We start from the raw sequence: 13,714 nt of genomic DNA, 5'->3' as shown, positions 1-13,714 counted from the left end.
TAATCAGTGCAACTATTGTATGGTTATATGGCTCACATTATGTTTGAGCATTGGAGCTCAACATGAGAAAAGCACTGTAATTGCTAACAATTAGTACTGGGTAAGCCTCACAAGGTTTACTTTAGAGTTCCCTCATGCCAGATTCATATCCAAAAGGTATCTGAAATATCTGAACCATTTAAGAGTCTGGGAGATAATACTTTGTCATTGTATAAGGCAGAAGACTTGTGTATGAAAGGGCAAGGGGATTGTGAAATAATTACTGGCTCTGCATTTAATTTGAGTCAATGAAAATGCCAGAATGATTGAAGTGTTTATGCTGAAGATCAAGGAGTTATATTGGAATAGGGTAATCAAAACCAGGGACATCTCCTTTAAATTTTTTAATATTTATCAGGGAGGAGATAGTGGAGGACTATCAGAGTATAGCGAGGGGAGTGTTGGAAGGAAAGTCAGGATCAGAGGTCACATCTGTGTGAAGGGATGGTTTGAAAATGACAAGTAAAAATAGAAATATGCTTCACTTGACAGTGATGAATGAGTTCCTTGACCTGAGGAGGAAGACTGGAGGTGGCTTTGCACTGTGGAGATGGTAATTTGATAGTGGCAATTATAGGTGAAAAAGTTATCCAGCAAAAATACGGTGGGGAAAATGCCTGCTCTCAATTAGGTATGGTACTCATGCCCCTGAGCCTCAACTGCCAGGGTAGCTGTGCTTTTCTCCAGCTTGGAAAAACTTTCAGTTTGCCATTTTTCCATGCTTTCAGTGTGATTCTCCCATCCCTAATTTCATTCCACCTGTTCCCACTATGCCTTTTACTCTGTGTTTATCCCTGCTTTGCTTACCTTCAGCACAGGAATATTTTTCATCAGTCACCTGTATTCTTCTTCTAACAGCACAAAACCTCATGAAGTTGGTGTGCTGCTGGGCCTGGCTCAGAGTCAATATTGCTAAACCTGGGACTGTACATACAGTTTCCACCATGTGGGAGGTGGGATCAGTCATATCTTGCTCACACATCTCTCATATCTCAAGGGCAAGAAAACATTTACCAGTGGCCTATAACTGTGCCTCTCTGCAAGCAATAAATGCCAAGTGTTTTGTCAGCTTTTCACATACCGAGCAAGAAGTATGTTACAGGGTGTTGGTGGCCTCAGTTAGAACATGAAGCATGAATTCTGAGGTTAGGAGAGGTTTGCTCGCTTAAAAGAGGTTCTGATCAAGATGAATTACAAAAATGGTGATAAATGCTACATTTTAAAAGGTACTAAACTGACTATTAATGTTTAAGGCAGAGCTCCAGGCAAGCATGAGCAGCAGACTGAACCACCTACATTCATGTACCTTCCTCCTCCATAGCACTCAGTAGGAGAAGCTGAAGCATCCTGAACCCTTCACGGTCTTCTTAGAAGCCCAAAGAGTCAAAAGGGCTTATGACACCGTGTTCATGGGTTTTGTTCCTTTTGGTGTAGGCTTCTGTCTACCTGACCACATTAAGTCCCTCAGGTACGTGTGACATTGAGCCATTTCTCATCTGGAAGGATTGAGTACGTTGCAGTCTAGAATGGTGCAATTTATCATGTGTTTGGGCACCTCAAGCTTTATTTTGTTCTGAAATAAGGTGGATGGAAAATTTGAAATAATAAATAGTGAAGTGTCACGTTTAGCACAGTTCTTTTCTTCTACAGTTCTTTGTAAAAATGTACCAAAGGTTTTTTTCTGAAGAGTTGAGTTTGAAACGAATAATCTTTCCTACATCAGATCAGGGTTTGATTGCTTGCCCACACAGTCAGGAGATAAGCAGCTACTTGCCAAGTTCCAGCCTGTATGGTATCATAACACCAGTTTGGAGACTCTCAACTCCAGTGACCCATTTGGGGAGCACTCAGATCCGTAGTTCTCCCTCGTTCTCCTGCCCTGGATGTGAAGTCTGATTAGTGTTTAGACATTGCTTTGAGATAATGATAATGTGCCTTTTAATTAGCATCAATATTTCCAGTCTTTTGGGAAATAATAATGTGCTTCTTTTTTACTCCTTGACTGTTGACAGATGGCCACTTATTAAACATCATTAAATTCTGATATCAATCATTTTTGTGCTTTATAAAATATGCTCATCGTTTAAAGGAAATGATAAATATAGGAGGAAGATTTTCCACATGGATTGTGTAGACTTCGATGCAGTGCTGCAGCAGTAATTGATGGAGGGAGCCCTTGTTTTTTAGGACATTATAAGTAGAATTTCTGAGGCTTTGTTAGCTGCCTTTCAGTGTATATGTGTATGTTAGGAGCGGCTCTTGTATGGAAGTAGCCCGCATGCTTCTGAGACAAAGCCGCTATTTAAACCTTTAAAACCATGGACTTTTGAGAAGCCTGTGCTTATATGCAGAAAACATTTCATGCATTTACACAGGAATCCATATTGTATGTGGTTTTGTGAATGCCACGAAAAAGTGAAGATGGATTCCTGTGCGTCTGTTATTTGCAGCAAGGCTTTATTTGACTTGATGCATTCTTGGCAAGAGCCTCCAATTCATTACTTGTGAAACTTTGTTTAATGGGTACAATTACGATCTGCATTGTGCCCTTGCTCATCTTAATAGCAGTATTAATTTGCAGGAAGGGACAAAAATCATCTTGCGGAGTTATCAAGCCGTGTTTAGGCTTTCTGAATGCTAATTAATTCAGAGCTCAAATGCTGTACCTGCTGTTTAAAAGGCTGGCAGCTTGTATTCATCACCTGAGTGACAGCTGTTCTTTGCCTTTTATACTCTCAGAAAAAGAGTGGGGAAGATTAACTCCTTCCATGCTGATGACTGCCATTTTGAAGGAACAATTATGTTCAACATTTAAATGTTATTTTTTTTTTTCTTTAACAGATTTGCTGATTTTGACAGCATATTAGAGAAAGGATTGGTGACTGTATGTTGTTAAGAGAAATTTCTAAATATTTCTCCAAATCACAGTTATTTTTTCTGAGCAAGGCAAAAAACCTCCAGTCTCAGTGACATTTGATTGCAAAACCAGATCTTCCATGTAAGCTAAAAGAGAAACAATTAAAATATTGTTAAGTCAGATTTGAATATTTATAGTGAGTATGGAATCTAAAGAATTTTTCTCCTGGAATCAAACCTCTTTTTTAAATATTTACTGTCAAGAAAATATTTATTAGTTGCAATTAAATTAAATATTCGCTTATGCCATTTAAATGTCACAGAAAGTAGAAAAGTACAGTTTTATATTTTATATGCTGCATTCAAAGCTCACTGAGTTGCTATTTGTTAAACTGAACTCACCTGCTCTAGGAAGAAGTGGTAGTCTTTGGTAATAAAGTAGGAGGCTTAAAGGCATGCAGGTGATTTAATTTAATTCACTCTGAGAAAAAGTATCAACTTTTACAATGCAGACGTTCATATGCAGGTGGGAGAGGATTACACAGTTTGCCTGAGTGACTGAGGAAGTGAGATAGTGATACTGGATTAAGTTCCTTCTTTTTAACAGAGCAGCCAATAACTAAAATAAATATGTTAGCTTCATTCCTCCATTCCCTCCTGCCCCAAATCAAAACACCTAAATTATGCTACATTTTCTTTTTGGGGGAAACATGAGACAGGTCAGCAGTTGTTTCATGACAGAGGGTCTTGCTGAGCTATAGACACCAAACAAAATTCCACAAAATCTTCCAGCTGGTGTTTTAAGGTAAATCCAAAGTTTTTTTTCTTTTGTTACTTTAAAGACCTACAAAGTCTGGTATGTGTTTTGCTGCATAAATATTTCAGACATACGGGTGTGCAGTAGACATGTCATAATAATATAAAATTTTAATTCACCTTTTGGAGGCCCTGTGTCTTTAGGGAAACTCGGGGTAGACTTGGCTAATACCTCGGGGCTTTGATTCTGCTCACATTGGGTTTTACGCATTCTGACTCAGTAAATCTCATTAAGCACATGCTTAACTTCAGTATTCACTGTTCCTTCTGTTGACTTCAATAGCAAATTAAGCACATGCTTAAATGTTGTTCAGAGCCTTAGGGAAAGGTGATTAAACAAAATAACAAAGCTATGCTTTTAAAATATTTTAACTCATTAAAATCCAGTGGATTTGCTGATACCGGTTCACTGAAAACTTTGTATTGAAAGTTAAACAATTATGTTATAACTGGCTGTCTTGTGCAGCTTGGAGCACCAACATCAGGATATTAGATGAGTATGACAAAACCTTTTCTTTTATTTGTGACCTGGGGTTGTATTCTTACAAATAATTTATGATTATGACGAGTGATTGAAAATATCATTGTTAATAGAAAGGTTCCCAAGTTTGTTTACAAAGTGTTCTTGAAAATGAAAATAATTTTATAGAAATAGTTGTCTTTTTCCAAGTTACTAAAATATCTTTTGTTATTAATCATTAACTTCAAAAGATGTCTTTAATTTCCATGCACAGGGATGGTTTTTTGACGCTTTAGCAGTATTGACTTTGCGCTCCTCATGTGTTGACAATTTCTCTGCTAATTTATGGTGGAGTTTGATACCAAGTAATTGTGCTTTAGCAAGATTGATATTTAGTATTTGGATTAGTGTGCAAGATGCTCTAATGCAAGGATTAAGAAAATGCACTGCAGTACTTCTGTTTTTAATAATTTATTTATTAAAAAATGCCTCAACTTTTTAGAATTTTGTGAAATAGTTTCTGTAGGGGAGATGTGTTTTTTAAAAAAAAACCTTTATAATGCAGAAAACAGAAGATTCCTTAAATATTTGGGGCAGGGAGCATCGAAGCAGCAGGAGCTTGGAGGTCAGAGGGAAGGGCTAGGTGTTTTCTCTTTTTACTTGGTTGACCATAGAAGAAATAATCGGATCAAGACTGAAATATTTTGGGAGGCTAGACATGGCATCATTAACTTTCCCAAGTTCCTGTCCTGGAACACTTCCTGTGTGTGCAAAATCATGAGCTCACTGTGATCCTGGAGTGAGTTATTTGGGGTCTGTAGTCTGTCTGCAGCTTTTTGAAATAAATCTGAGTGATAAAGCTGCATAATTGTTGTTACCGTGGTGTTAAAATCTTGGGATGATTCAGTCTCAGCGTGCGCACTGAGTCAGACCAAGAAACCATCCAGGCTGCTGATTCGTGTTTGCCTCTTGACCTTTTGGCAAAGATCAAGTGCAGCATATGTTTTTATCAGTTTAATATCTGTTATGTCCTCAGCTGGAGGATTTTATATGAAATGAGTTTGGGGACTGGGAAATGTACTAGGAGCTTATGCCACCCTCTCCATGCGTGAAGCTTGCTGGTGCTGTGTTTCTAGAATGGTGTGAAAAGAAAAAAGGGAAAAAAAACCCCACAACTCCCTTAATGGCCATAAAAGAGTGCAAAGGGAAGAACAGCAACAGAGCAAACATAGATTATGCTTCTCCACAGTGTTCTCTTAATTCCCACCAATTTTCAGCTCAGGGAGTTCCCAAGCATTCATATAAAATAAAGTAAAATAAAATAAAATAAAATAAAATAAAATAAAATAAAATAAAAAAATACACTTCTTATTTTATTTTAATCTTGTTTTCACTGCCTTCTCAGTCTGTATTAATGTCTATTTTGCAACATTCAGTATTATAAAATCAGATTATCATCCTGGGTGTTACCTTGTACCTGCTGGGCACAGTGAGCCTACACTTGTTCTCGTGCTTGCTGACAAGCCAGTTCTTGCATCAGTGGCGCTGTTTTCATTTTCACTGACCACTTTTACAGGTAGTATTTTTCTGGAAAACGAGATAAATAGCAATCAGAAATAACTGCAGTGTTCAACAGATAGGAAACACTCCACATGATGGTGAAATGCAACATTCAGGATTTGATTTGGTTTGATTAAAGAGCATTGGAAAGGAACAGACGTGATCAGTATCTTTGAGGAAACACTATTTTTTTAAACACAAGTGTTTAAAATATATAAAAAGGCCCAAAACTATGGAGAGATGGTGTTCACTTGAATATTTCTGACTGGCTAAATACCAGCTCAGTCCATTTTGTACACTGGAGATCCAGAGGTGTTTGTACATGCTGCAGTCAGTGGGTGGCTAACAGGAGCTGGTTTTATTTGGCCTGTCACACCTGTGTCACCGCTGAGGTCCATGTAATGCAGCAGGTGATCACAGCCATGGCTCAACAACATCTTCTAAAACACAGCCAGGCCACTAAAGGCCACAATGATCTGACAGGGTGAAAGCTGGGTGTTCTGCTAGGAAAAAAATTAATTCAGACGGAGAGTGATCAAAATCATTTTTAGATGGCATCAGAATTTGACCCTTCAAGGATGTTTTATGAAGTACGTGAGGTAATGCAGAATGGAGGAACCCATGTCATTGTAAATTAGTGTCCTTGAGTTAAGTCTCATTACCAAGACACCTTCACTTTTTAAAATTATTTGACCTGCTGTGGTTAATAAAAAGGAAGTTAATTTGGTGTGACACTTTTGGTGGTAGCTTGGTGCACTACCAACTTAATTGCAGTAAAATAAAATAATAGTTTCAGAAAAAAACCCCTAAACTTCACGTTCCTTGCATTTTAAATCACTGGGTGATTTACTAGTCATTATTTTTAGCTGCAGTATTTCAGTTAGGACACATTGAATAAAGCTTATATAGGGGATGTGGAAGTAAGCGTTTGTTGATTGTAATTATTTTAGCGTTACTATTTAATGGAAAATACTGTATTTTGATTATTTAATATTTCTGCTTAGATCCAAACCTAGAAGTCTACAAGACAGAAATCCACTGCAGGAAAATGCCATCTGATTACTATGCATGCTATGATGCTCACAGGTTATTGTCAATATCCAGTGTCTACTGGCAAGGAAGCTTTTGTTTGTCATGGGAACAAAATGATTGCTCCTCGTTTTTCTAGACTGCTGAGTTCTTTAAACGAAAAGCATTTTGATCCTGGAGTAAATATTGATTCTCTCTTTTCTCTCTGTGAGAAAATTAATTTAGTGTGTGTTATATGCACCCAGGTGAGGTAAGGCCAGCTCAGGACCCCAAAGGTTACTTAAACCCGTGACACGGGCCAGCGTTCAAGAAGTGGCTTCATTACCCCAGGGTCAGCACAGACATGCTGGTTCTTTCAGAGAGCATCTCCTACAACAGAGCAGAGAAGGATTTGTGTGTGCCTATAGCAATAGGATCTCAGCTTTCTCATTTTCAGCCAAAAAGTAGTGGCAAAAATTGCTTTTTTGCCCACTCCCTTCTGAGTGGTTCTGTGCCTTAAACCCACATGGTCTGGTTGAGGCCATGAGCACTAATGAACTGTGCATTCCAGAGACAGCCTTTGGAGAAACACAGTGATCTGCATTTTGCTGTGCACATTTTTAACATGCAGAAGTCCTTTTCATAGTGCACTGGGGCAAAAGTAGAGTGGTTGGCAATAGCCAAGTCTTCCCTTTATCAATAGACTGAAAACATGGAAAAGGGAGCGCAGAGTGTTAATTAATTTACAAACCTGATTGAGCATCCACTGCTCTTGCCACTTCTCAGCTGACTGGGGCCATCCTGGGAGAGGAGCTCGCACGTCCTTAATGCACAAACTGAAAGAATTGGCAAGAACAACACAAAGAGTTGGACAGATTTCCTTAAAGAATTGTGCACTGCCACCTCCTCCTTTTAAAGAATTGCAGCCTTCCACCTCCTCATTTTTTCAGCTCTCTTAAGAGGAAACTGGGAAATATCTGAGCCTTTGCAAATGACAGCAGTTTGTCTGCAGCCATCACGGTGTTTGGTATCAATCCCTGTCTGTGTGCATCCCAGATTCAAAGCCTAAGCTCACACTACTGTGGAAGCTGTGCCATGAAAGTGCAAAATTTCTGCTGCCCCAACTCAAAACTTAACTTTCATTTGTAAATAAACAGACCAGATTGATTGGCTCCCTTTAGAGAGTGATACTATGGGATGATGATTTCACCATTAAAAAAGCAACAATTATCATTCTAAGAAAATAGTTCTAGTGGAATTTATTGCAACATGATTAGCTTCATTATTTGTAAAGTCTGTGTAAGCTTCTGACATCTTGAAGCACTGAATATCATTGTAAAACTGTTTCTTCATGTTGATGTGTGGTACACTGTTTTTTTTATTATATACTCAGCCATTTCCTTAGTTAAATGTTTTGAAATGATGAAGAAAAAGGAGAAGGAAATGCTAGGGACTCTGCATCTCTAGCACTATGTTGACTGTACATCTGAGGCACCATGTTATCATGCCTTTCTTCCAGAGCCAGCACTGTTGAATTTATGTTGAATTCACATTTAATTTCATCTTTTATTTTTGATTCCTAATATAATGATTCCTAATATTATTTTTTTTAAACTTTCCACCACAAATAGAAAAAAAATTACAAAAAGGGCTAACATATAACTTGCTCCTTATGTGCCTCAGAAGGCACAGTCCTACCAATGACTTTCTGAAAACTGTTAAGATTGTTTAAGAAGGTTTGAAGCTGAAACAAGGACTCCCATATGATCTGTATTACTTCTCCTCAAGGGAAAGCATTTTCTTAAAGTGATGATTTATGAGATTCAATACTAATGTCAAACTTCATTCTGCCATGCGAAGTAACATAATTAAAATTATGTTATTTAAAACCAAATTAAAATTTATGTTATTTAAAACCAAAATAGCAGAACACAAACAGCAGAACATTGTTGAGCTTGTAGATATTTCCACATAGGTGATGTAAAGTTTGATGGAAAAGTGATATGAATGTTTTAAGCATGTCCATGTTGGATGTAAGAAAAACAAGCCTTAAGCAAGTTTGCTATTTCCCTCAGAAAGATTTTATCCAGAGAGAAAGATGGAATATTTATGTGCAATAGCAGCTGCATATTTTTAGAATAATCTTGAATTCTTTTATAGTAAGTCTCTGTGTGATTAGAAAATAGATACAAATCAGATGAGGTAACAGCTTGTCCCATTTGTGTGAAGTGGTTTTCCAGGATAAAATTACATTCCCTTCTAAATGCAGTATTCATTGGGGAGTAAATTAATTAAGGCTGAGTGGATAAGTATCTGCTGTCATTCTGCAGTCATGACATGGCAAGACACTAGCTATCGACATGCAAAACTCATTTGTACATGGAAAAAGTAAAGTGTCGGTGCCTGTTGCTTTTAGTGCTGTTATGTGATACTTTGAATAAATTACTTAATTCCATGTTCAAAATACTCAAAGGTTCAGTACTTTATTGTTGGTATTCTTAACTTAGATTGCAGTAGTGTATCAGCTTTTTCCTCATTTGAGAGCTTCACTCACGAGACAGGAATGTGGTCTCTGCGCTGTGCCCTAACAGGTTTATTATTTTATCTGTGCTATGGCTTGAACAATGGAATATGAATATAATGTAGATCAGGCATCCCACAATGACTCTCAGGTTGGGCTTCCCTCAGGGATCTTCACTGATGGATAGGACTGATGGGGGGAGGTTTTGTTGGGGAGGGGTCATAATTTGAGTTGCTTAATTACTCTGTACATGCTGGAAAACTGGGTGGTTTCCTTGTTCCTCTTCAAGGGGAGATTTCATGCAGAAGAAATGCATTAATTTCTTTCATGTTTAAAGCAGTCCATTAGGACAACAGAGAAGTGCACATTGGCTTTCCATTGAGCTTTTGCAGATCACTGGCTTGATGTCTACATGTGTTTAAACAAAATTGTTTCCTGTGCTTAGTCCAGTCATCCTGTGTCATATTCTGTTGAATTACTTTTCTACCCTAAAACTAAACTAATTACAAAATGGTTTTTACATAACGATATTGACTGTAAAGGTATGTGTTTTTACATAAGTGTTCTTTTGTGTGGCTTCTCTGCAATGCTATTTCAAAGAGGTGGATGAAAAATCAAGGGCTGAATCTTTGAATCTTTGCTGTCTTCAAGTGAATATTATGAGAGATGATAAAGCTGGAGTTTAATCATAAACTTTTCCCTTTCCTGACAGTACTGACATTTATTTTCTAGACAGATTAATCTTGGATAACGAGTTGTTTTGATCATGTATGGCGTTGATGCAAAACTAAGGCACATACATTTTTACCCCAAACCTCTGAATTGTCTTTAAAACACTGAAAGCCTAAAAGCTGATATTGTGCAAAGACTTTAAGAACTACTCTAAAAGTTACTTCATTCAGCTGGTTTAAGCCTGGGGTAACAAACCACTGCTGGTCCATGTGCAGGGCAATCCATCACGCAGTGGACATGCCCTGGCACATAGCACTGGAGCCTAAATATTTAGTAACATTCTTTTTTTCTATCATTGGAAACTCCACCTGTGGCTCTTGCTGTGACTGAAGTTGAGTGGTACCCCGTGACCCCCGTGAGTCTGAGTCCACTAAGCTTTTTAGAGGGTTTCACAGCACTGTCTGCACTTCTCACTGTGTAATTGTCCAAACAGCCTCCACCAGAACAAGAAAAGGAAATGTGGGTATGTGAAAGAGGGAAAGACAACAGGGAGATGCTAAATAGAAAAAATTCAAGGGGAAGCCCTGACCAGACTGAAGCTTGGAACTTACATCTTTCATTTTAGCATCTCTTTTTGTATGAAGAGCAATGAAAAGGAGCATGGTATTCCAAAGTGTGGGGATTTGCAACAGTACACTGTTGGATACTGGGGCAAAATTTTGGTCCTGTGGTTGGCTTCCATAGTCACTTTGGGAAGCATGATATTAACTATTTCTTTGTGGAGGAGTATTAAATCATGTGTAATTCAGCTAAGGTTGCAAATTTAGTACTTGAACCTTTGTGTTTCTGTGATTTTAAAAATATTTTGCTGTATGCAGGGCTTTTTGTTTTTGTTTTTTTTAATGGGTTGTCTAATCTAAAGGCCACATAAAAGCCTTCAAGTCTAACCTTTTCATTTTGCTTGACACTGTTAAAGAAGATTAGAGGGGAATGCTGTCAGAAGGTTTACACAGAGGATGGAGAGGGGTGGTGGTGAAGGGGACAATGACTTCAGCCCTGGTTTTCTCCCTCCTGCTTCAACAAGGCATCTGTATTCTCTCTGCTGGGTGCAACCAGCCTGCAGGAAGCTTTCCTTCCTTCAAGCAACAAGTAAGTCAGGAAATGTGGGAAATTAAAGACATCAGAGGTGGACTTTTGGTGACTTGTTTAAAAAATAAATTAAAAACAAAAATTATGGATGGATGTTGAAGGGTAATGATGGGAAGAGCACAAGGAAGGGCTTGGGTGTACTTCCATCTGCAGTGTTGTAGAGGAATACTGCTATGGCATCAGGTACCATGAGCTTCCAGCCATCCACCATAGAGACAGATCTTCCATTTCACATACAAAGGTGGGAGCTCAGTAAAAACTCAGCTTGCAGCTGCCTGACACTTCAGGGGGACCACTGGCAGTAGTGAAGGAAGAAGATGAAAAGTTCCTGGGCTGAGATTATCTGAAGCGTTCTCTTACCATATAATAGCTTGGTATGCCATCATATTCAGGCAAATATGTACAGTGTAACAATATGTCAGTTATTTTGCCTAAACAGTCAGACTCTTCATTTTGTGCTGCAGAAACAAACAACTCTTTTCAATTGCTTTGATATGCTGTGCTCTTTAATTAGATGGTCTATAGGCAGCACATAAGCAGCACTCTCCAATATTGTTTCAGAAAATGAATAGCATGTGTGGTGCCTACACTGAGCTGCAAGAGAAGTGCAGACTGACATAAGTTCTTGTTATTTGCTTCCATATGAACAGCTCTAAGTGCCCCTTTTCAAGAAATGCACATTTGCTGCATTCTGGCTCAGGGGAGGCTGCATGTCTATTTGACATGCTCTCAGTAGAGAATTGCTTATCCATGCCTGATCCTGATGGGTTTCACCTTCCAAAAGTAACTAGCATAGGTCAAAAGTTGGCAAGATGGATTGAAAAGTGTTTCCAGGTGATGGAGAGGCTTCTGGTAACTAAGTGGGGGAATTTGAAATCCAATCTATTCTCAATGGAAAACCAGCAAATAGTCCATGTTTCAGCACAGACAAGCTGTTCCAGTATCTTAAGTGCTGACATACGGGAGTTTTGCAAACAACACAGACTTGAATCAACTAGTTTTGCATCAAAGATACAAATTCAAAGTATCTTCTTTAATGGTCTGCTATATGCCTAAAGAACTTTGTTCACTAGTCCAGTGCAGTGTTAATGGTCACACCTGAATATGAATGTCTCCAGACTCCTTCCTCCTCCAGGTCTTACATTCATTGATTCTGGCATGGCATGCCTTATTTCTTGTTTCTTTCCCCATCTAAATTCATAATATTTTCCTTTCTGTAGCTGAATCCTTCCTTCCTTTATCTGAATAGACAACGTTTTCATCTTTCCTGTTTTCTCATCCAAATTTCTTCTTCCTGTTTACTTTTTTCACTCTTGTCTGTTTGGCATGTTTAGGTTCTTCCATATGCCATTTCTTCACAAGTTGTTCCCATATTGTCCAATACTTTGAGGAAAACACAAGTTCTCAGTTGTTACCTATTCCTCTACATGAAGGAGAGCATGCTGTGAGCGTGGGATGAAAGAGTGGGTCTGGTTGGGCAAAGATGATTTTATTCCTCCGTGATTTTCTTAGCTGCTTTTCCTTGCCTTCCATTCCTTCCATCTGTCTCTGACTGTAAGCAGAGCGTAAAGCAAAGGAAGGGCCAAGTGTCTGTTAGGTTTCCTGTTAAAATACAGAATAATGATGATGATGATGATGTGAGTCAGAGACTGGGCACAACAGCATAGAAGTGCTTTACGTATATTTCTTTATTATAATTTTCCTTAATTTTATTCCAGTGTTTGTCTTTTTTTTTTTTTCCTATTTGTACCTCTCCTTGCTCATGTACACAACTAATTGAGATATTATAGGAGATCTTTAATCAAAGATGGTTACTTTCTCATTTCCCTGGAATAGGGGGTTACATTGGTGTAGGAATTGTACCAGGAGTTCTAAACTGCCCTCCATGGATTTGTACAAGAATAATGAAACCCCTTGTTACACCTATACTCATCCGTCCTCACCCTGCCCTTTTCAGATCATGGATTTCTATCTCAAACCAGGGTATGCAAATTTCCAGTTTAAATTCAGAACCAAACAAGGCAAACAGCTCTTAGAGTTGTTTTGGTATAATCTCTTAAAACAGTTTCAAAACCTAAATTCTCCCAATAAGGTCAATCAGCAAAGTCAGATTTCCATAGTACAGGAGCAATTGTTTGGCTGACTTGAGCAAGTTCTCCTACTACTGACTGACTCCTGAGATTAAGTGGAATTTCTAACAAGTCTGGTTACAATGGGTCAAGCACCATATCTCTAGTTGTACTTATGTGTTGCAGGCCTTGTGTGTTGCAGTAGATATTTATTTTAGCACAGTCATTTTATGGTGCTTAGAGTATTTTCCTACTCTGCATTGCTGCTACTGTAGATAATGGATGACCACTCTGTTAATGTTTGATGGCAGTTCCAATGCTCCTCTCCCAACCTTAAGTGTCCTTATGTCTTTATACTAGAACTGACCTTCAGGGACAGTAAACATATTGTTTGGCAACGAGTTAATTACAGACTTTATCTTCCAAAAACAGTCATGTCATGGGTGGGATAATTAAGATGTCCTTGGAAGTGAAAAAACTTTGTGACTTATAGTAATGCTCCAGCGTAGGTGTGAGAAACGGAGGTCACAACAGTATTACAAGAGCTGTGTACTCATGTTATTT

At 38.3% G+C, this 13,714-nt stretch overlaps 1 protein-coding gene and 1 non-coding gene across 10 annotated transcripts in view; both read left to right on the top strand.

Annotated features, from left to right (window-relative positions):
• MACROD2 (mono-ADP ribosylhydrolase 2) overlaps nt 1–13,714 on the top strand; it is an 846,953-nt gene that overhangs the window by 377,277 nt on the left and 455,962 nt on the right. The window lies entirely within an intron of this gene.
• LOC111926690 (U2 spliceosomal RNA) lies at nt 5,133–5,322 on the top strand. Its single transcript, XR_002863127.2, has one exon. It is a non-coding gene; the product is annotated as a U2 spliceosomal RNA (small nuclear RNA).

Source organism: Cyanistes caeruleus, chromosome 2 (genome assembly GCF_971803275.1).
Source record: "Cyanistes caeruleus chromosome 2, bCyaCae1.hap1.1, whole genome shotgun sequence".
Classification (NCBI taxonomy): Eukaryota; Metazoa; Chordata; class Aves; order Passeriformes; family Paridae; genus Cyanistes; species Cyanistes caeruleus.
Note: the sequence above shows the minus strand (reverse complement) of the source record. Positions and strands in the feature narration are given on the sequence as shown.